This window comes from Elgaria multicarinata, chromosome 10 (assembly GCF_023053635.1).
Source record: "Elgaria multicarinata webbii isolate HBS135686 ecotype San Diego chromosome 10, rElgMul1.1.pri, whole genome shotgun sequence".
Lineage (NCBI taxonomy): Eukaryota > Metazoa > Chordata > Lepidosauria > Squamata > Anguidae > Elgaria > Elgaria multicarinata.
Window position 1 is genome coordinate 10,914,981 of NC_086180.1, and position 24,483 is coordinate 10,939,463.

Consider the following 24,483-nt stretch of genomic DNA (forward strand, 5'->3'; position numbering starts at 1 on the left):
CTGTCCAGCTGCCTCTTGAAGGCCTCTAGTGTGGGAGAGCCCACAACCTCTCTAGGTAACTGATTCCATTGTTGTACTGCTCTAACAGTCAGGAAGTTTTTTCTGATGTCCAGCCGGAATCCGGTTTCCTGTAACTTGAGCCCGTTATTCCGTGTCCTGCACCCTGGGAGGATCGAGAAGATATCCTGGCCCTCCTCTGTGTGACAACCGTTTAAGTATTTGAAGAGTGCTATCATGTCTGCCCTCAATCTTCTCTTCTCCAGGCTAAACATGCCCAGTTCTTTCAGTCTCTCTTCTGAAGGTACAGTGCATGTATGCACACACACACACACACACACACACACACACACACACACACACACACACACACACACATTTCAGCATCAAGGCTCCATGAAGTGTGACTGGCTCTCTCACTCTCTCTCTCTCTGACTATCTTTCACTAGTTGGTAAAAACTTATTTAATTCAGGCAGGCTTTTGCCTGCTAAGGATCTGATAAAGGTTATGTTTTTATAGGTATAAACTCTCAGGTAACAGTCCAATGCACACTGAGGAGTATTCATTGGATATGTATAATTTCTTTATACTATTTATGAATTGTGTAGAGGACAATAGGTACAGACGTATTTCCCAGCATGTTCACTGCACAGGTCTAGGGCTTATTCATTGCAGCCTAAGCTATTTGGGGCTTTTCCCTCTTTTCTCTGTCTTTTGCCCCTGTCCATCTTAAGCACCAACATTTTTACATTTTTATTCACAAAGCAGCTTGACTCGTGCATGCCATCTGTGCACTAGTACTTTATTGCTCAGTATCATACTTTTCCAGCTTTTCTGCGGGCACCTGGAAAAGCTGGGCATGAGGCTGACCTGGAGTCCATTGGACTCCCTTTCCCAGGCACTCCCAGTTGTCCCCCCCCTACTCACCTGCCCACCAACCCACTGGACTTATCTGCAGCCTGCATGCATGCTAGTGAGTCACCTAGTCTCCTCTCTGGGCTACCCCTCCCAGCCACTCCCCTCAGCTCCCAACTGTGTTTATATATCCTGTTGCTTAGCCACACAAAGTTCTTGTCATAGCTCTAGGGTGACCATATGAAAAGGAGGACAGGGCTCCTGTATCTTTAACAATTGCATAGAAAAAGGAATTTCAGCAGGTGTCATTTGTATATATAGAGTACCTGGTGAAAATCCCTCTTTATCACAGCACTTAAAGGTGCAGGAGCTATACTAGAGTGACCAGATTTAAAAGAGGGCAGGGCACCTGCAGCTTTAACTGTTGTGTTGAAGAGGAAATTTCCCCAGGTTCCCCATATATACAAATGATACCTGCTGAAATTCCCTTTTCAATACAACTGTTAAAGATACAGGATCCCTGTCTTCCTTTTCATATGGTCACCCTACATAGCTCAGAACCTCCAGAGTACAAAGTTCTTCTGATAGCCCAGAACCAACACTGTGTCATAGATCGGAACCTGCATGCCATGCATTGCCATGCATCACCTTAGAGATAGATAGATAGATTCTGTCATGTCCCCAAACTTCCAAGACTCAACTTCCCTGACCTTGCTTGACTCGTCAGGGGAATGACACATGGACACTTGCCATGCACAGACTTTATCAAACTCTTAATATACCCAGAACAATGTGGAAATATAAACTTGTTCAGAAAATAATTGCATTTTGCAAAAATAGCTTTTTTAAAACAGCCACCAAGTGCATATTAAACCATGTGCCAATTTGGAATAATACTATGCACACTTTGCAGTCTCCCAAACTCTTGAGTTTTGCCTGTGAGTGGTTTCCCCTCCCACTTTCTGGATTTCTTTTTCCAATTAGCAAACTTTTTTTTTATAAAAAGCATGTTCTTATTATTTGAAATCAGACAGAGAAAGATGTAAGATTAGAGCTGGAGGAAGCTATTGTAATGTCTGGGTTTTGAGTTCTTTGCAATTAATTAACATTAAATTGACCTGCTATCTGCCACCAAAGGTGTTTTATGGAACCAAGATGCAACAGAGAAACCTCAACAAATTGTCTTGTCTTTTGCAAACTACTCAGGTTTAATTCAAAGCAACAGCTCTTTTGATGCCTGCCTCGATAATCCTGTTCCACCTGAACTTGCTGCAGTTTGGGGTGTGTGTGTGTGTATTTACTTCTGCAATAAAGCTAAAACAGAAAGGTATATCTTTCTACCAAATGAAACAAAGACTTTGCTCTGCAGAAGGAGAATGATTAGCAATAGGTGAACTCCTGAATGATCCAGAATGGAACCAACTCAATTGAGCTAACTTGGGCTCAATCCTGGTCTTAAATTAACTCATCCAGCAAGGTCTCCATGATTGCTTTCTTGAAGGTAGGGATGGAAGAACCAGTGAAGTTTGAGCTCATTGATGTTCTCCAAGGCCACAGCTAGACCTAGGGTTTATCCCAGGATCATCCTGGGTTTGTCCCTGCCTGAGCGCTGGATGCCCTGTGTGGCACTTAGATGAACAGGTTTGACAATCCTGGGATAAACCTTAGGTCTAGCTATGGACCAAGATCCACCTCAAAGCTCAGTCTGCATTACTCCTGGTTTTGATTACGATCTATTTTTCTACATGTTCAAATAGGGAAAGTGTGCATTTTGTGAAGCATTTTCAGAAATGTGCAGCACCATGTACACTGGTGGTGCTATATAAATATTAAATAATAGAAAGTGTGCACCCATATGTGAACTTTCCTTTCCTCCCATAGGCTAAAGTGTGAAAATGCATTTTTTTTAAAAAAAAAATGGATATTTTTACATTCCTTTCCCCCCAAAACACAAACACAAGGTTGGGAGCATGTGTGTGCTTCCCACCCACCCCACCCCACACAAAACAGTGCTCACATTCATGTTCACAGTTGGAGTTACTAATGGGGCAAACCTGAGTACAAAATGGAGCAAAATGAAAAATGGGTACATTCTTGCTTAACGGTGTTCAGGGGCATTGAGGCCTAGCCACTACCTACCCTCCATGAGTAGAGGAGGCCCTAGATTAGGAAATTCATGAAATCAGTGCCTCCACTCCTAAAACCCAAGGGCAGATTGAGGCTGACGTTTTTGGTAAAGTAGGAAACATTTTGCCCCTATTTTCCATTTAATGAAGAGGCAACCCCCCCTCCCTGCATCTTCGGAAGCAGAAATATTATCATTTATAATAAAACAAACCCCAAATGCGTGGGCATTATGATTATGACTATTAAGCACTGTGTCAGCACAGAGAGTGTGGAAAAAAACCTAAGAAAGACATGATCCTTGGGAAGGTTTAACTTCTCCCCTCCAAACTAATAGAAGGCAGTTTAAAAAGTTCCAATGAATATCAGATGCCACCCACCCCCCTGTAAAAATGTTGAAGAGGAGACCATCTTGCATGTTCTGTTTCATTGCTGCTACTATCAGGAGGCCAGAAAGGACCTCATATATCCCATCATGCATAGGGTGACCAACTGTCAGGATTTCCCCGGATTTGTCCTGGTTTTTGTTCTTTCCATGGTGTCAGGGGGGATTTTCTATAATTTTCAATAATGTCCTGGAATGACACACCTTCCCCTTTAAGGCTGCCATTAGCATGGCAGGAGTGAGTGACATGCTTTCTTGAGGCACATCATTCTCCCACCCCGAGCTCCAATTGAGGTCTTAAAGGGGAAAATGGGTCATTCGTGGACATTATAGAAAAGGCCCCAATTGGAGTGGGTGGTGGTGGTGCAGAATGAAATCCTTTCCCCTCCTCCACTCCAATTGGGTTCTTTAAGGTGGCGGGGGAATAAAGTACTTTCTGCAGGACTCAGAAAGCTGCTTCCCCACACACACACTAGGTGTCCTCTTTTTTGGTTTCCCAAATATGGTCACCCTAATCATGCAGTTTTTCCCTGGCTGGTCTTTTGAGTCCCTTATGAGCATTCTTCTCCAGGGTACCAGCAATTTAGTTTCTGAGCAAATGGTTGAATTCTCACTAGATTGAGTTCTTTACTGATTTTGAATCCCTCTATCTTATCAATATGTTTTTTTTTATTATTAATTTATGTATTTTAATATGATGTATTATCGGTCTGTTGATAATAAATAAAGGTTGAAATGGGGCAGGGGACAGTGACAGGGCACAGACATCTGCTCTGAAGTCCCATCCACAACACCCAAAAGAAGTCCCTGGAAGAAGGGTCACCGCCGCATCCATGCCGCAACATGGCCAACAGGGCACTGTCAACCCCTGGGCTTGGCCTTCCAAGGGAAAAGGAAGTAGGAAAGCCTCTCCTCACCCCTGCCTTCAACTAGAAGCAGCAGCAGAGCAGGAAGTTTTCCCACATCACCTGAGGGAGGACCAGGTCTACAGCTGGGAGGGTGCATGGGTGGGTGGCCTGACTGACTTAGGCCCACCGTCCCTAGTCGGTCCCTCATTAACCTCCATAGCCATGGTCATATTCCTTCTGTATGCACATGGGAATTGAAATAATGACATCTTTGCTTTTTTATTTGTAATTTTTTGCTTAATTTGCATTCCCCCCTCAAATTTGGCACCTCACTTAATTTGGTGCCCTAGTTCACCATATGGATGGGCCACTCCTGTCTGTGTGCCCCCAAAACCCGCCATCCTAAAACTTGGCAGTGTGGTGGAACAGCTGTGAGGTATCCTCCTGGGTACACGGGATTCAGTTCCAAGGACTAGAGCAGGGTAAAGAACCCTTTTTCTTTTCTTTTCTTTTCTGTTAAGGGCTGCATTCCCTCATGAGTAATATGTCAGGAGGCCATGTGGCAGCATGCAGAGGGCTTGTGAACTTGGGCTCAGGGCCACCAAAAATGAGGCCAAAGTCCACAGGTTGCATATTCCAGGCTTAGATGATCCTCCATTGTAAAAAACCAAGAAGAAGAAGAAGAAGAAGAAGAAGAAGAAGAAGAAGAAGAAGAAGAAGAGGAGGAGGAGGAGGAGGAGGAGGAGGAGGAGGAGGAGGAGGAGGAGGAGGAGGAGGAGGAGGAGGAGGAGGAGGAGGAGGAGGAGGAGGAGGAGAAGGAGGAGGAGAAAGTTGCCCAGGAGGAGGAGGAGGAGGAGGAGGAGGAGGAGGAGGAGGAGGAGGAGGAGGAGAAGAAGAAGAAGAAGAAGAAGAAGAAGAAGAAGAAGAAGAAGAAGAAGAATGTGCTATATAAATAAAGAAGAAGAAGAAGAAGAAGAAGAAAAAGAAGAAGAAGAAGAAGAAGAAGTTTTTTTTAGCTCTGCAGACCAGCCCTAGTCCGTGCAACACACATGCACAGAATTTTGTTGTAAGCCTAAATACACCAGCTGCTGTGGAACATGGGCAGGAGGTTGCTGTTGAAGGAACCCTACCCTATTTTGTACCTGGTCACTCTAGCTATACTCCTACAGCTTTAACTGCTCTGATGAAGAGGGGATTTCACCAGGTGATGCATGCATAACAAAGACACCTGCTGAAATTTGATTTTCTACACAACTGTTAAAGGTACAGGATCCCAGTCCCAGTCACCCTAGCAAAGCCCAAGGTCCTCCGTCCATCCTTGCCTTTGTGTTTTCCTCCCTGCATAACATGGGAGCTGTGATTCCCCAACTGCCTCAGGCTCCTGGCCCTGGTGCAAAAACATGCCATTTGGTTATTTGAACCGTTTCAAACTTAGAACTTTTTCGAACTTTCGAAATTTTCTGCACATCTACATTGCTCAAGCTTGAATTTAAAACAAAACAAAAAATGAGCAGAATTGGTCTGGTAGATCTCAAGTAATAACCCTTACACTATCATATTCTAACTTCCTGACTGTTAGAGCAGTATGACAATGGAACCAGTTACCTAGGGAGGTGGTGGGCTCTCCCACACTAGAGGCCTTCAAGAGGCAGCTGGACAACCATCTGTCAAGTATGCTTTAGGGTAGATTCCTGCATTGAGCAGGGAGTTGGACTTGATGGCCTTAGAGGACCCTTTCAACTCTACTATTCTATAAGATACCAGCAGTAGGAGAGAGTGAAATATAAACCATGTACAGTAGGCATAAGCAAGGTTTGAGAATTTTTTTTTTTTGGGGGGGGAGGTGGTGTTGGGGGTTTCTACATCCCTCTGACACAATCTGCAACCCAGTAACTTTAGCTACTCGAGTGTGTAGCACTGCCACTTTTAAAAATGAAATGTGCCTGTTGGGAGCCGTGCTCACCAAGCTGCCATTTTGGAGTCACTCTCCCAAATTAATTGCCCTTCTGGCCCCTTTCGGTGTTTAAAACCCTCATTATCGATTCAGACAAGCAAGTCATGAGCTGTGCCCAGATTTGCCAGAGGCACTAAACCCAAATTCCTTTTTGCCTCCTCCAGGAAACTTAAAGAAGTCACATTTATAGCATTCACCAACTGTTCTCCAGCTTTTTAATATCAGAAATTGCATTGTCATGAGGGTGGGTGGGGGAATAATGAAAGACATTTTACTGCTATTTGTCAGGGAGGGAAAAGAGAATGTTTTGACCTTCATTCATAGCAAAGTCAGGAAATAATCCTTGCCCAACATATCAGCCACTCTCCACAGCACCAACACACACTTCCCTGACCTTTTGTCCTCTAGATCAGTGAACTTCAACCATTGGGTCACAACCCCAAAGTGGGTCACAACATCAGTCCAAAATGGGTTGCGGCAAAACTGTTTCTACCATAGTAGACAATTGTGAAATTCTGAAAGTGGGTCGCAGGTTGCAGCTTGGCCATCTTGGCTCTGGACCAATTGAAGACTACTGCTCTAGATGTTTTGGACTACTACTCCCAGCATTCCTGACCACTACAACCATCTCCAAGAAACTGTTGGAGAATTCCTCCTCCCTCTGGAGAAATTTGACACAGCTATAAAAACAAACAAAAACTACACCTTCATTTTCTCTTGTGGGGGGCATGGGTTGGACCCTCCGTAATATAGCATCTTGACTCATCCTCAGCTGAGGGGATTGCCTATATATTTTCAAAAATTGATCCTCCCCACAAGTATGCACGTACACACAAACAAGGATTCTGTACAAAGGCGCATCAGATGTTGTGCGCCCTTGCATACAATAGCAACAGTCAGCCCTGGTTGCAGCTGGTGCATATCACTGCAGGATCATGAAAGTCACAGCACTTGAACCCACACCATGAATTCACAGGTTGCAGCTTGGCCATCTTGGCTCTGGACCAATTGAAGACCACTGCTCTAGATGTTTTTGGACTACTACTCCCAGCATTCCTGACCACTGGCCATGCTGGCTAAGGCTTTTGGGAGTTGAAGTCCCAAACTTCTGGAGGGCCCCAGCTTGGGAAACACCAACCTAGCCCCATTGCTAGTACTAAATAAAAACATGTGTTGGTTGTAATCATTATAACAGCATCAATAGTAACATGTATGTATTTCTATTTATTTGGAGGTCTATAAACTGACCAGGACAGTGTTAATAAAATTATAGAAAGACAAATATGATACAGTAACAATGATAAAGTTACCCAAAAAAATTATTCAAACAATCAATAAAATGAATCAATAAAAAAGACCATTAGGAGGGAGAGCAGCCATGGGCCCTAGAGTTGCCCATCAACAGTTGGCACCTGGACAGCTGACTGAGCAAGCACATCTTCCCTACTATGCAGAGATGTACTATATTTCTATTTACATTACAGTTATTATTTCTAAATTTGCATATGAAATTGGTACCTACACATGCAAACGGGATGCAATTCGGTGCTCTCTTTCGTCTTCATTTTTGGTGATGCATTTCTTCTTTATCACTATGCCTAAGTCACCATCCTGTAGAGTGGTCTTCTTGGGCATGCAATCTAGTTTACAGCAATCAAGAAGAGTTTCATTAAGTGTAAGAGCAGACATTCAAGAACACCTACACATGGGTGTACAAAGCAGCTGGCTTTGTAGTTCACTTAGGCCTAAGGATTATCTCAGGCAAATGGAGGGATCATCTCTGCTTGCTCCTGGGATCTCCTGTATGTCATTTGGATGCAAAGGGATGGTCCCGGGACAATCCCAGGAAAAAAGGCAGGTGTAGAAACAGCAATCAATGAAAGTTTCAACATGAATACAGGGTTTAACATTCAATAATGTTGGCTTGCATGGCTACGGAGTCCCTAGTTCGGAGCTCCTGGCCTGCTGATTACTGGGAACTGTGCATGCACAGAATCTCATACGACGTTCCATGCCAGAGAAGGTCTTCTGTGGAAATGGTCCTTGATTCAGAATACAGCTGGAACTAGGGATGCTGAAGAAATTTGAGCTGGACTAAAATGAGTTCGGATTTCTAAGGATCCGACATGCGGAATAAGCTGTAGACTGGCTTCCTCAGACTGTGCAGAGTCTGTGAACTCTGGGTGAGTGTTTTTAACTTTCCTGAAATCTGTGCAAATTTATTCATAGGAAAATACACAAATTTCTGCTGTAACATATGCTGTCCCAGAAAATACATGCGGGATCATAGAATCATAGAATAACAGAGTTGGAAAGGGCCTACAAGGCCATCGAGTCCAACCCCCTGCTCAATGCAGGAATCTACCCTAAAGCATCCCTGACAGATGGTTGTCCAGCTGCCTCTTGAAGGCCTTTAGTATGAGAGAGCCCACAACCTCCCTAGGTAACTGGTTCCATTGTAGTACTGCTCTAACAGTCAGGAAATTCTTCCTGATGTCCAGCTGGAATCTGGCTTCCTTTAACTTGAGCCCTTTATTCTGTGTCCTGCACTCTGGGAGGATCGAGAAGAGATCCTGCCCTCCTCTGTGTGACAACCTTTTAAGTGAACGGACCTTTTAAGCTGAACGGACTGGGGGACAAGATGCTAAATGTTCCATACTAACACAAATGATGTAAATTGTTTCAAACCTTCTTACAGAATGATTTGTGTATTTTTCCACATAGCGGGGGAGGGGGAGAAATCCAATCCATCTGTGAACAGATATTGGAAACGAACGACAGAGCAAATCCATGAAACAGACACGGGTTGGATTTCACAAAATCCAGACATCCCTAGCTGGAACATTCGGAGCAGGACTAAAGCGCATACTGAACCAAAACACCGTGCCCAGCTTTACTGACCAGACCAGAACAATATCCCCTGCTTTGTTGGCATCCCTTTCTGCTCTGCGTAGTCCACATGCAAGAGAAATCTTCCAAGGTTTGCCTAAGGAAGAGAAATCCGTGGACGAGGCTGTAGAAGTCTGCAGCCCAGTCTTTCCAGCTGAACCACGTTGAGCTTTCTCAATGTAAAAATAAAAATCACGATGTACTACAGCAACAGACTAATTCATGAGCTGGCAGGTTTGCTGACATCACTTCTGTCTAGCCTACTCACTCCAAAAGAACCACGGATTTCAAGCTAAAAGGAAAACAGGATGAGGGGTGGGAGGGAAGGCAGAATGTTCCAGAGAACCACAGAGGATTTAATACATTTTTTTTTTTTTTTACTTTCATCGTTCCTTCCCCGCTTCTATTCGCACCCACCCGACGCCCTTGCAGCTTTGAAAAACACCCCCACCGCCTACAAATCGAACGTCAGTCTCCTGGCTATCCAGGGAATCCGGATTTATCTTCAGCTTTGATATGCATTTTCTTCAAAAGGTCAGCCTGCTTCAGATCCCAGAGAGAATCCATTAAAAAAAAAATACAAAAAAGAAGAAGATTGTAATGCAAAACTCCCCTCCTCGCTTCTTTTTGCCTCTCGGTATTAGATGTTTAAAAGGATCTACAGAAAGCAAGGGAGGAAAAGTCATGAGTTGGTGACTAAGGGGAGAACAAGTGTCTTTTGAAAGCATCAGAGTTGTTGCTGCTGTTGCTGTTGTTGTTTTAATCCGTACAGTTCAAGTTGCCTTCAAATATTTAAAAAGTATTGGAAATTCAGAGTAGGTGAACCCCAGCTCAAAGCTGCCTCAGTAACTGCATGGAACAGATAGAGGCTCTAGCTTACTAATTAATAATGTTCCTCCTATCCCCTCAATGAGTTGAAATAGGGTGGCCATATGAAAAGGTGGACAGGGCTCCTGTATCTTCAACAGTTGTATAGAAAAGAGAATTTCATCAGGTGTCATTTGTATGCATACAGCACCTGGGGAAATCCCTTCTTCATCACAATAGTTAAAGCTGCAGGAACCCTGCCCTCTTTTGTATCGGGTCAAAAGGACAGGGCTCTTGCGGCTTTAACTGTTGTGATGAAGGGGGAATTTTGCCAGGTGCTGCAGGCATACAAACGACACCTGCTGAAATTCCTTTTTCTGAACAAGTGTTAAAGATACAAGAGCCCTATCCTCCTTTCCATATGGTCACCCTAGTTGGAACAAAGACTCAGCGAAGAATAAAAGGAAGCAGTTAATCCAGGATCATAGAATAGTAGAGTCGGAAAGGTCCTACAAGGCCATTGAGTCCAATCCCCTGCTCAACGCAGGAATCCACCTTAAAGCATCTGTGACAGATGGCTGTCCAGCTGCACCTTGAAGGCCTCTAGTGTGGGAAAACCCAGTACCCCCCTAGGTAAGGTGACCATATGAAAGGGAGGACAGGGCTCCTGTATCTTTAACAGTTGTGGTGAAAAGGGAATTTCAGCAGGTTCCCCATATATACAAATGACACCTGCTGAAATTCCCTTTTCTATGCAACTGTCCTCCTTTTCATATGGTCACCCTACCCCTAGGTCATTGGTTCCTTTGTCGTACTGCTCTAACAGTCAGGAAGATTTTCCTGATGTCCTGCCAGATTCTGGTTTCCTGTAACTGGAGCCCATTATTCTGTGTCCTGCATTCTGGGATAATCAAGAGTTACAGGCCCTCCTCTGCGTGACAGCTTTTCAAGTATTTGAGGAGTGCTATCATGTCTCCCCTCAGCCTTATCTTCTCAAGGCTAAGCATGCCCAGTTCTTTCAGTCTCTCTTCATAGGGCTTTGTTTCCAGACCCTTGATCATCCTCATTGCCCTCCTCTGAACACACTCCAGCTTGTCTGCATCCTTCGTGAAGTGTGGTACTGTAGGATGAAGGAGGAAAAGTGGAAGGATGATATTTTAGGGGCAGTGCCCCCTGCTAATGTTCCTCCTACTCATTACATCCAAGCAGTGTTGTCATGCATGCTGACGTTATGTGCTGTACTATACATTTTGTGCCTGTTCTCATTGAATTTGATTGAAAAGAAATGACTTTCAAAAGAATGCTCGGAGGAGAAGATGATTATGGAGAAATTCTTACAGGTGGGATTCAGGGTTCCTTCCATGACCTGGACCCCCTGAGCAACTTCTTAAGGGCCTCTTGCCTCCTGAATTGTCCCACCTTCCTTTTTTCCTTCCCCTTTTCAGTAACGTGGGATTTAGGCTGTAAACATGGGGTGATTAACATACCAGACACTTTAGGTTTAACATAATAGTTTACTGGTATATTCAAACAACCAAATTACAAATAAAAGTATTTACTCAATAGAGCTGAGTGGTATGAAAGCATTAAAAGAAAATCAAAGTTGCAAAAATGCAAATTCTTTTACCCTAGCTGCATTAAAACTTTTCCAGCTGATTCTTCCTCATGGGCTCATCTTTTCCTGCTTTCTCTGGCTGTCTGGCTGTCTCCTCTCTTATTATACCCTCTTCCCCAAAAACAGAAAGTACTGTTTCAATCTTGAAGAAATGAAATTTAATCGGAGAAATGAAACTTAACCAGGGAAATGAATCTTAAGCAGATAAATGAAATTACTCTGTCGGAGAAATAAAACTGCCTCCTCCCAAGAGAAAAACTCCAGGCCTCTAGGACTAAGTTTATTACCTTGCCTCTATAGGCCTAAATCCTTCACAGTGGGGTTTGCAGTTCTTGTGCTTACCTTCCTTGTGAGGTATCTGAGGAGTCTGTGTGAGTGCCCAGTCTTTCACTGTCCAGTTATCTATGCAGCAGTCTCCCTGGCTTCCCACATTTTGATTAAAGCTCAGGAAAAACTTCAAGTAGTAAATCTTCCGTCATGAACCACCCACACCTCCCCCACACAGACCAGGAAGTGTGGGCAGCCAGGGAGGTTGTGGAGTAATGGAGAAATGTGTTATAGAAAGAAACAGCAAACACCACACCTTTGTCCATCTCATACTGAAAAGCTCAAAAACACCACCAAAAAAGAAGCTGTGCTACAACCATCTCCAAGAAACTGTTGGAGAATTTTCTCCTCCCTCTGGAGAAATTTGACACAGTTATAAAAACAAACAAACAAAAACTACACCTTCATTTTCTCTTGTGGGGGGCATGGGTTGGACCCTCCGTAATATAGCACCTTGACTCATCCTCAGCTGAGGGGATTGCCTATATATTTTCAAAAATTGATCCTCCCCACAAGTATGCACGTACACACAAACAAGGATTCTGTACAAAGGTGCATCAGATGTTGTGCGCCCTTGCATACAATAGCAACAGTCAGCCCTGGTTGTAGCTGGTGCATATCACTGCAGGATCATGAAAGTCACGGCACTTGAACCCACACCATGAATTCGCAGGTTGCAGCTTGGCCATCTTGGCTCTGGACCAATTGAAGACCACTGCTTTAGATGTTTTGGACTATTACTCCCAGCATTCCTGACCACTGGCCATGCTGGCTAAGGCTTTTGGGAGTTGAAGTCCCAAACTTCTGGAGGGCCCCAGCTTGGGAAACGCCAAACTAGCTCCATTGCTAGTACTAAATAAAAACGTGTGTTGGTTGTAATCATTATAACAGCATCAATAGTAACATGTATGTATTTCTATTTATTTGAAGATCTATAAACTGACCAGGGCAGTGTTAATAAAATTATAGAAAGACAAATATGATACAGTAACAATAATAAAGTTACCCCAAAAAATTATTCAAATAATCAACAAAATGAATCAATAAAAAATACCATTAGGAGGGAGAGCAGCCATGGGCTGTTGAACCCACACCATTAATTCACCATAGAGCCAGATGTCAGGTGAGGATTCTTCTGGGAACCATGCTCTGGCTAACATAGGGAACTAATCTAGGGTGACCATATGAAAAGGAGGACAGGGCTCCTGTTTCTATGCAACTGTTAAAGATACAGGAGCCCTGTCCTCCTTTCCATATGGTCACCCTAACTAACCAGCTAGATGAGAAAATATGTCCCTGGGACAGCAATAGACCAAAACAGTAGATAGTGGACCCTTATAAACACTTTTAGTACTGTCCTGAGCCACAAGGGGGCACTCCTTCCTCCACACCTTACCATAGATGTATGCCTCTTTTCTCAAGGGTGGATGAATCCATATTTTTCTGGTCCATGTTACTTTTTATATTTTTACCCATACTTCTGTTCCATTTCTGCATCAATCTGTATTCTTTTTCTAAAAAAAAATAGTTTAGTACAAGCATACTTGCAGGTTGTTGTTGTCATTATTATTATTAGTTGTGCCTCTATGTAATGGACTGAAGAGTCCTACAGTAAAATCCAGTCAAATTGAAGCTTAATCTTGCATGTAATGCTCTGTAACAGTGGTTGGTTAAGTCTGCCAGGATCACCCCAGGCGTTCCCCCCACCCTTCCAAAAAAAAATGAGGCTCTCCAAAGCAGAAAGCCTGTTTATTTATTTTTTGTCTCCTTATAAAAATCATCACTGCTTGGCTACTCAAACATAGTTTGTGTTAAAGATGCCACTTATTGTTTCATATGGAGCATAACCAGCTCATTATGTGATAAGCGGTAGACATCCACAGTACACCTTGAAAGGGATTTCAGCAATTGTGTTTGCGGTTCAGAGAAAGTTACAGGCAGTTCCGGTGTTTGCAAATTGCTTCTTGCAGAAGTAGGATTGCCTCTGTTTCACTTGAGGAATTCTGGGAGCTGAACAGAGTTCAAGGGAGGATGGTAGACTTTATTACCCTATTGCTCATAGGGTTTTTTGTGTGTGGGGGGGGTGTTTATCCATTCAGATTTCAAAACATTTTCCTATCATTATTTTTCTTCAGTAAATTTTGAAACCTTGTTGTTTGAAAATTTGTAGGTCTACACACCACCTCGAGCCAAACGCCCAAGTCCAAGGGCCTCAGCCTGAATATTATTTATTATTTATTTATTTAGAATATTTATATACCACTTGTGGCGTTACACCCCACAAGTCAATTCCAAATGTATGTCTGCGGTTTGTAAGTCTGTGGTTTTTAGAATGTTGGCCTGAGTGGGTGGAGTTAGAATGTCTTGGGAGGGGGGAGGAGTGATATATAAGGGCATGACAGAGGGGATGGAAAAAACTTTTCGGGGGGACTTGTTAGGTACTCTTAGAGTCTGTAGTGCTCTCTGTGTTTAGGGTACTTAAGTTCTGGGAAATTTGAGGGTCAGTGTAGTGAGTGGTGTCTTTGGAGTGTGGTGTGCACGTAGTGGATGTATATTAATCAATATTGATAATAAAGAAAGTTCAAGAGTGATTGTGTGAGAAAAAAGAAAGCGCGAATGTGAATGAGTGACAGGATTGTATGAAAGGTTTCAAAAAGGTTTTTAATTGTTTTATTTGAAACAAAGCTTGTGAACTTTTAAAAATAAATTTTGATTGTTTGTTTTAAAACTACCACAAAAATCCCACATGTCTGTTTGGCATTTATCATCTTAAGTTTGCACATTTAACCCCCACTCTGACAATCATTCACCTCAGCAGATATAACTCACAGCGCATTATTATATATATTAAAATCCTTCTCCATTTTAAACCCCTTTCTCCACATAGTTTGGAGAAAGGTGGTTTTTATCCCTTGCCTCAGGCGTATCAAGCGGTGGTGCTTGGCTTGAGCAGGGAGTAGCTGCTGCCAGGTCTAGTGTTCAGAGCCTGTGTCATGGCACCACTCCCCATTGAAAAATTTTGGACCGTTGTACAAGATAAAATGAAAATAAAACAGAATAAAACACTTTAAACAAATTTTAAAAGAAGCAAATACAGAGACTCAAGGCTTCATATTAAGGAAAGGCTTCCTGGAATAAAGATGTTTTCAGGAGGCGCTGAAAGGAGTACAAGTCTGGATCCTGTCTGACTTCCAGAGGCAGGGAATTCCACAGGAGGGGAGCCACCACGCTGAAGGCTCTTCCCATGGTGGACTCCAATCAGAGGATGGATCCCTGTGGAACCACCAGGAGCAGGCCCTCGGATGACCTCAGTGACTGGGCAGGTTGGTAGGGGAGAAGGCGCTATCTCAGGTATCCTGGTCCCAAATTGTTTAGGGCTTTGTACACAAGTACAAGAACCTTAAACCTGGCCCAGTAGTGAATAGGCAGCCAGTGCAGTTCCCTCAGCAGAGGAGTTACATGCTGGAAAAGGGCAGCTCCAGACAACAGCTGAGCTGCAGCATTCTGCACTAGCTCCAGCTTCTGGAGCAGCTTCAAGGGCAGCCCCACATAGAGCGCGTTGCAGTAATCCAATTTTGAGGTTACCAATGCCTGTACCACCGTGGCCAAGCTATCCCTGTCCAGGAGAGGCCGTAATTGGGGATACGGGGATGCCCACATAACTGTGGTCACGGGTAGGGGGAGGTATGGTGCTAGGGGAGGAACAGGCCAGATGAGGAGAAGAGGGGATAGATTCCTTACAGCTATTCCCTCTTCTGGTTCCTACCCCAACCAGATAGTTCCTGGTGGCCATATCAGCTTGCTCTCGGGTCTGGTGGTGCTGCTGCTGAACGCCAGGTCAGTCCAGAATAAAATCTCCCTCATCCATGATTTGATTGTGGATGAGGGGGCTGACCTGGTATGCATCACTGAGACCTGGGTGGGTGAACTGGGTGGGGTTGCTCTCACCCAGCTCTGCCCTCCTGGGTACTCGGTGCAGCACCAGCACAGACTCGAGGGCCGGGGAGGGGGGGTTGCCGTGGTCTATAGGAATACAATCTCCCTCTCTAGGCTTCCTGTTCAGTCGAGTGCTGGTCTGGAGTGTTTGTACTGTGTGTTGGGTACTCGAGACAGATTAGGGATTCTGCTGGTGTACCGTCCACCCCACTGCCCAACAGTCTCCCTGCCTGAGCTGACGGAGGTTGTCTCGGACCTGGTGTTGAGGACCCCCAGGATGGTGGTTCTGGGGGATCTCAACTTCCATGCCGAGGCTGCTGTATCTGGAGCGGCTCAGGACTTCATGGCTGCCATGACAACCATGGGGCTGTCTCAACATGTCATCGGCCCAACACATGCAAAGGGACACACACTTGATCTGGTTTTCTCGACTGGACAGGAGGATGGTGATCTGGAAGTGGGGGAACTAACATCTACCCCCTTGTCATGGTCGGATCACTTCCTACTGAGGTTTAGACTCTCGGCGGCCTTTCCCCTCTGCAAGGGTGGGGGGCCTATTAAAATGGTCCGCCCCCGGAGGCTAATGGACTCCGATGGATTCCAGAGGGCTCTGGGGGATTTTCCTGCTGATATGGCCGGTGCTCCTGTCGAAGCCCAGGTCGCTCTGTGGAATGCAGAGATGACTCGGGCGGTTGACACGATCGCGCCCAAGCGTCCTCTCCCTCTGAGCAGAGCCCGGTCAGCTCCTTGGTATACATCTGAGCTGAGGGCGATGAAGCAAGAGGGGAGACGGCTAGAACGCAGGTGGAGGAAAACTCGTGCTGGGTCTGATCGAACACGGGCTAGAGCTCACTATCGAGCCTACTCTGTGGCGGTGAGGGTGGCAAAGAGGCAGTTCTTTTCCACCAGCATTGCGTTTTCTCGGTGTCGTCCGGCGGAGCTTTTCCGAGTGGTTCGTGGCCTGTTACACTCTGGGCCAGGGCATGAGATAGTTGAACCCTCGGTAGCACGCTGTGACGAGTTTGCACGGCACTTTGAAGATAAAGTCGCTCAGATTCGTCATGAATTGGACACCACACTTAATGCAGCACCACTAGTAGAGGCGTTCAGAGCGCCGTCCGGCTCAGTTTTATTGGATGAGTTTCAGTTATTGAGGCCCGAGGATGTGGACAAGGTGCTTGGCCAAGTCCGGTCGACCACCTGTGTGCTTGACCCTTGCCCCTCGTGGCTCATTACATCAAATAAGGAGGGGATCGCCGGCTGGGTCCAGGAGGTTGTAAATGCCTCCTTGAGAGAGGGAGTGGTGCCGGCCTCTTTAAAAGAGGCGGTAATTAGACCACTCCTGAAGAAGCCTAATCTGGACCCGGAAGATGTAAACAACTACAGGCCGGTGGCTAATATCCCTTTCCTGGGCAAGGTGCTTGAGCGGGTGGTTGCAGGACAACTCCAGGCACTCTTGAATGAAACGGATTATCTAGATCCATTTCAATCGGGTTTCAGGCCTGGTTTTGGAACAGAAACTGCCTTGGTCGCCCTGTGGGATGACCTCTGTCGGGAGAGAGACAGGGGGAGTGCGACCCTGTTGGTTCTCCTGGACCTCTCAGCGGCCTTCGATACCATCGACCATGGTATCCTTCTGGATAGGTTGTCTGAACTGGGAGTTGGAGGTACTGCGTTGCAGTGGTTCCGCTCCTACTTGGATGGCCGATTCCAGAAGGTGATGCTGGGGGATTATTGCTCTGTGCCGTGGCTCCTAAGCCATGGGGTTCCGCAGGGCTCTATTTTATCCCCTATGCTGTTTAACATACACATGAAGCCGCTGGGGGAGGTTATCCGGAGATGTGGACTGAGGTGTCATCAATATGCGGATGACACCCAGCTCTACCTTTCCTTTTCATCAAACCCAGGTGAGGCAGTGACTGTTCTGAACCAGTGCCTGGGCACGGTAATGGACTGGATGAGGGCTAACAAACTGAGACTCAATCCAGACAAGACGGAGGTACTGTTAGCGGGTGGTTCATTTGTCCGGCGAGGTGATGTTTGCCCTGTCCTGGACGGGGTTGCACTCTCCCTAAAGGATCGGGTCCGTAGTTTGGGGGTGCTCTTCGATCCAGAACTGTCACTTGAGGCACAGGTGAACTCAGTGGCAAAGAGCACCTTTTATCAGCTTAGGCTGATATACCAACTGCGCCCTTATCTGGACAGTGATAGCCTAGCTACAGTTATCCATGCTCTGATAACCTCTCGTTTGGATTACTGCAATGCGTTATACGTGGGGCTGCCTTTGAAAACGGTCCGGAAGCTTCAGCTGGTACAAAACAGGGCAGCCCGTTTACTAACAGGGACTGGCTGGCGAGATCACATTACGCCAGTCCTTTTACAACTTCATTGGCTGCCAGTCCAGGTCCGGGCCCGATTCAAAGTGCTGGTATTGACATTTAAAGCCCTAAACGGTTTGGGGCCAGGTTATTTGAAGGAACGCCTCCTCCCATATGTACCTACCCGGACCTTAAGATCATCTACAGGGGCCCTTCTCCGTGAGCCCCTGCCAAAGGAAGTGAGGCAGGTGGCTACTAGGAGGAGGGCTTTCTCCGTTGTGGCACCCCGGTTGTGGAATGAGCTCCCCAGAGAGGTCCGCCTGGCGCCTACACTGTACTCCTTTCGTCGCCAGCTGAAGACCTTTTTATTCACTCAGTATTTTAACACTTAATTTTAACTTAAATTTAAATTATACTGTTTTAACTCTGTATTTTAACCTTATATCAATTTTGCTGCGTGGTTTTATACTGGTTGTGCTTTTTATATTGTATTTTGTATTTGTATTTTTAACTTGTTGGTTGTTTTATGATGATTTTAATTTTTGTGAACCGCCCAGAGAGCTTCGGCTATTGGGCGGTATAAAAATGTAATAAATAAATAAATAAATAAATAAATAAATAAATAAATAATTGGCAAACCAACCGAAGCTGGTAAAAGGCACTCTGAGCCATGGCAGCTACTTGAGCCTCCAACGACAGAAATGGGTCTAAGAGAACCTGATCTTTCAGAGGCAGTGCAACCCCATCCAGAACAGGCAATGAGCCTGTCTCCCGGACTCGGGAACCACTCACCCACAGGGCTCCCATCTTACCAGGATTCAGTCTCAGTTTATTGGCCCTCATCCAGCTCATTACTGAGTCAAGGCACTGGTCCAGGACCTGCACAGCCTCACCTGATTCAGTTGTCACAGGGTGATAGAGCTGCGTGTCATCAGTGTATTGATGGCATTTAGCTCCAAATCCCCTAATGACTGCTCCCAATGGCTTCATATAGATGTTAAATAACATTGGGGACAAGATGGTGCCCTGCGGCACTCCATAGCTCAATTGCCAAGGGGCCAAGGACTGGTCACCCAATGCTACTCTCTGAAAACAACCCCATAGGTAGAACTGAAATCACTGTAACACAGTGCCTCCGATGCCCATCCCATGGAGTCGATCCAGGAGGATACCATGGTCGATGGTATCAAAAGCCGATGAGAGATCGAGCAGGATTATCAGGGTTGCATTCCCCCTGTCCCTCTCTCAATAAAGGTCATCCATCGGGGCGACCAAGGCTGATTCAGTCCCATAACCAGATCGGAACCCAAATTGGAATGGGTCTAGATAATCAGTATCCTCCAAGAGTGCCTGCAGTTGCTGTATAAACCTGTACTGGGTTGGCCCGAGGCACACCGAGACAAAGCAAATGGGTTCCGAAGCAAGCGCCTTGGGCCAATTTGGGGCAGTGGTGGGCTGCTCTCCCTGCTGCTTGTCTGCACAGGAAAGCCAACATGAGGCCAACCATGAATCCATTGGACTCCCCTCCCTCTTCCCCCTTTTCTCTCTCCCTGCTCACCCCCCAGAATCCAGAGCAGCCACCACTCAAAGGACTTACCTTTACTGTCAGTATTCCTCCATTAGAGCTGCAATTTAAAGGTAAGGTGGGGCTGTCTTGTTTTCATAGTTCTACAACCACAAACTACAGCAGTGCAAAGGGGCATTTCTGAAGTATGTGGCCCTAAATCTATGAAAATGAAAGGCTTCTGTTTACCTTTCAATCACGGCTCTGATGGAAGACAGATGGCAAAGCGGGATCTTGTGAGCAACTGTGGCAGCTCCAGGTTCACAAATTGGGCACCCAGGAACCCACAAAGGTTGACTGCTTTGTTGGGTGGGGTGGGGACTTCACTTTGGCTTCAATTCTAGACCTGAAGCACCTTGAGTTGAACTGGGGCCATTTTGGAGGCTCTGAAACTGCCTCCAAGGAGAGTTGTGGAGGCTGTACATAGCCCTAAAATTCAGTGCTCTGTTTCCTTTATTGGGTGACCTACCCCAACTCTGATAGCCAATCATCACGCTACTGAAAGTAGATAACAGAGTTTTCAATAGGGCTGTGCACCACTTCAGATAAGAATCCCAAGTCTGAGTGAATCGAGGTGATTCCGACCTCTCTAAAACAGATCCGAGGTGGTTTGGGGGAGGTCCAGATTGATCTAAGGCAGATTGGGCCGGGTTCAGAAGGTCCGAATCAGGCTCCGAAGTGGATTGGGGGGTCCGTGCACAGCCCCAGTTTTCAGGCTGGTTTGGTAGACTTCCATCTGCTGTCAGTGGAAAAGGTCAAATGAAGGGAAGGGCAAATAGGAATGGGAGAGTACAGTATTTGGCCTGGCTTCCCTTACACACATGAAACAGGGTGTTGCTGATCTGTTACTAGAGTGACCATATGAAAAGGACAGTGCTCCTGTATCTTTAACAATTGTATTAAAAAGGGAATTTCAGCAGGTGTCATTTGTATATATGGAGAACCTGGTGAAATTTCCTCTTCATCCCAACAGTTAAAATTGCAGGTGCCCTGCCTTCTTTTAAATCTAGTCACTCTAGTATAGCTCATGCCTCGTGTGGCGCAGAGTGGTAAGCGGCAGTTACTGCAGCCGAAACTCTCTCCACGGCCTGAGTTTGATCCCAGCAGAAGCTGGTTCTCAGGCAGCCGGCTCAGCTCGATTCAGCCTTCCACCCTTCCGAGGTTGGTAAAATGAGTACCCAGCTAGCTAGGGGAAAGGTAACTGTGACTGGGGAAGGCAATGGCAAACCACCCCACTACAAAGTCTGCCAAGAAAACGTCAGCAAAAGCAGGCGTCCCTCTAGGAGTCAGCAATGACTCAAGTGCTTTGCACGAGAGGTTCCTTTCCTTTCCTTCTCCATATATACAAAGGACATCTGCTGAAATTCCCTTTTCTATGCAACTGTTAAAGATACAGGAGCCCTGTCCTCCTTTTCATATGGTCACCCTACTGTAACAATACGGCACACAGAAGCAATCTTGAGACCAAATTCTCAGTCTTGCTCATTTCATCGCTTGAGCTTAAAATGCTTTTAAAAACATATTAAAATTAAAAGTGTTGAAAAGAGGCATCATTTAAATGGTAAATATTTTCTGCTTTCATTAACCAACCAAGAACAAATAAAGCTATATTAAATACGTATGTGCGTATAAATTTATTTAATTATTTCTTTAAATAAAATCAACTACAGAGGATTTGTGAGACTCAACACACACACACACACACACACAGAGAGAGAGAGAGAGAGAGAGAGAGAGAGAGAGAGAGAGATTGGGAGAGAGAGAGAACATTTCTACATCATTTCTTTGACTTTCTGTTGTCTTGGCCAATTGACTTTTCAAATCTCCTTCCTCAGTGCCTTCAGAAAAAAAAATCTGATGTGTACGAATTCAGGATCAATCAGTGTAAATAAAACATGTCTTCCCTTTCTCCAGTTTCAGCTTGAATACACTTTTCAGTGAGGAAGGGAACAGGTGGGGGCTGTTAAGGTGATTTTGACTTCCTCCAGCCTTGCAGCTTGAGAAAACAAACCTAGAATTTATATTCATGAATGGACATGATACAGACATAAGAAGAGAGGCCTGTTGGATAAGACCAAAGATCCATTTATTTACTTATTTATTTATTTATTTATTTATTTATTATTGCATTTGTATACCACCCAATAGCCAAAGCTCTCTGGGTGGTTCACAAAATTTAAAACCATTCAAAGTTTTTTTAATTATTATTTATTTATTCATTTATTACATTTTTATACCGCCCAATAGCCGAAGCTCTCTGGGCAGTTCACAAAAATTTAAACCATTAAGAACGTAATAAGACATCCAACCATCTAAAAAACCCAAATACAAAATACAATATTAAATACAGTATAAAACAGTATAAATATAGTATAAAACAAACAGTATAAAAATGTGATATAAAATACAATATAAAAGCACAACCAGGATAAAATCAGCAGCAGTGCAGAAATCCAAATTTAAAATCCAACTTTAAAACAGCCAAGTTAAAATTAAATTTATAGACTGTTAAAATACTGAGAGAATAAAAATGTCTTCACCTGGCATCTGAAAAAATATAGTGTAGGTGCCAGGCGAACCTCCTTAGGGAGCTCATTCCACAACTGGGGTACCACAGCAGAGAAGGCCCTCGTCCTGGTAGCCACCTGCCTCACTTCCTTTGGCAGGGGCTCACGGAGAAGGACCCCTGAGGATGACATTAGGGTCTGAGCAGGTACATATGAGAGGAGACATTCAGACAGCCTGGACCCCAGCCATTTAGGGCTTTAAATGTTAATACCAGCACTTTGAATCGGGCCCGGACCTGGACTGGCAGCCAATGAAACTGGAATAGGACTGGTGTGATGTGGTCTTGTTGGCCAGTCCCTGTTAGTAAATGTGCTGCCCTGTGATGTACCAGTTGAAGTTTCCAGACTGTTTTCAAAGGCAGCTCCACATATAATGTGTTGCCATTGCAGTAATCCAAATGAGAGGTTATCAGAGCATGGAAAACTGTAGCTAGGCTATCTCTGTCCAGATAAGGGCGCAGCTGGTATATCAGCCTAAGCTGATAAAAGGTGCTCTTTGCCACTGAGTTCACCTGTGCCTCAAGTGACAGTTCTGGATCCAAGAGCACCTGCAAACTATGGACCCAATCCTTTAGGGGGAGTGCAACCTCATCCAGAACAGGGTGAACATCACCTTGCTGGCTTTTGCTGTCCAAGAGAGACAAGAAGGGGCCAATGATGGAGGTTCTTTAATCACTGTTAATAAGGGGACTCATCCTAGCAGCGAAGGCTGGTGGCTCTGATGTCAGTGGGGCTGTGAATCCATTCCAGGTTTCAATCAAAACCAGCCAGAAGTCTAAAGAAGCTACCCAAGCTTCTGAATCTATTTGAGGGTTAGGGGGTAGGGTTCAACAGTTTTGAATGCTCCATTAGAGTTCTGGCTGGTTCACATTGAAATCTGGAATGGATTCACAGCCCCACTGACATCAGAGCCACCAGCCTCCACTGCATCCCAGGCTCATAAGAATGACTAATAGGAAGGCAGGATCTATACTACTGCTTTTAAATGGTTTATAACAGTATTGACAGCTGTTGGGGCTCAGGACGCACACCGTGTACCATTTTCAAACTGTGTCATATCCTGCTTGGTGTAGATCAGGCTCAAGGGCCAAACTGCATGTCACACTTACTATCTACCATGTAGCTTCGACTTCTGGCTTTCTTTGGGTTCTAAAGGTGTTTTTGGTGGGGGGAAATTGAAACATGGAGCATTACCCCTGATAAATGGGCTTTCCCCTGGGATACAAGTGGTAGAAAATTGTTTCCATTGGTACCAATGGAAACTGTTTTTCTATCACTCATTACTGTGTGTTTGTGTGTGTGTGTGACATCTTTTAGGACACCTTCCACATGATGTGCACCTATGGGGCCTGCAGAAATTTTAAAAACTGGAAGGCAGAGCTACCCACGACATATTAAGGCTAACACATTAAGGCTACCCACGACACATTAAGGCCTTCACAGAGCAAACCTAGGTGTGTCTACTCAGGTGGAACTGCTGAAAAGTTCAATTGCAGCTTAAAACATTAACTAAGCCTGCAGTCTTGTGCATGTTTAGACAGAAAAAAGTCCTACAACCTTAGTCTGACCCTATGGAAAAGAGGACAGGGCTGCTGTATCTTTAATAGTTGTATAGAAAAAGGGATTTCAGCTGGTGTCATTTGTTGGCATGCAGCACCTGGTGAAATTTCCTCTTCATCACAACAGTGAAAGCTGCAGGAGCCATGCCTTCATTTGTATCTGCTCAAGAGGGCAGGGCTCCTGCAGCTTTAACTGTTGTGATGAAGAGGGAATTTCACCAGGAGTCCTGTCCTCGTGATATGGTTGCCCTATTCAAGAGCTCTGTACTCCTTTTCATATGACCTATCACAGCTACCCATGGTTTTTTTTCTGTCTAAGTATGTGTGGGATTGTGCCCTAAGGTAGCAAACATCATGATAAATAGATAGATAGAGAGAGAGAGAGAGAGAGAGAGAGAGAGAGAGAGAGAGAGAGAGATATCAGCCACCCCCTGATCCACCTTGGAGGTGATTTGGAGCCCCCGAAGTAGCCCTGATCTGCCTCGGAGCTGCCTTGGGGATGCCCGACCTGTCTCAGTGCCTAAGCCAATTGGCTTCGGGCCGTTTCGACATTCACCCGAACCGCCTCGGATCCAGTTCGGAACAGTCCGAATCACCCCAATCCACTTCGGATTTGGGGTTCAGATCCGAGGCAGTGCACAGCCCTAATAGATAGATACTGTAGAAGGATAGATAGATAGATCTGGAGGAGACCTAAATCTATACTATCGTCAAAATGACAAGGTTTGAAGTTAATG

At 45.1% G+C, this 24,483-nt stretch overlaps 1 protein-coding gene across 1 annotated transcript in view; it reads right to left on the reverse strand.

Annotated features, from left to right (window-relative positions):
* Nucleotides 1–16,326: 16,326 nt before the first annotated feature.
* Nucleotides 16,327–24,483, reverse strand: part of SUCLG1 (succinate-CoA ligase GDP/ADP-forming subunit alpha) — a 174,655-nt gene continuing 166,498 nt past the window's right edge. The window contains exon 10 of the mRNA XM_063135209.1: nt 16,327–16,338. The gene's annotated coding sequence lies outside the window, so the exon portion shown is untranslated. The remainder of the gene's footprint in view (nt 16,339–24,483) is intronic.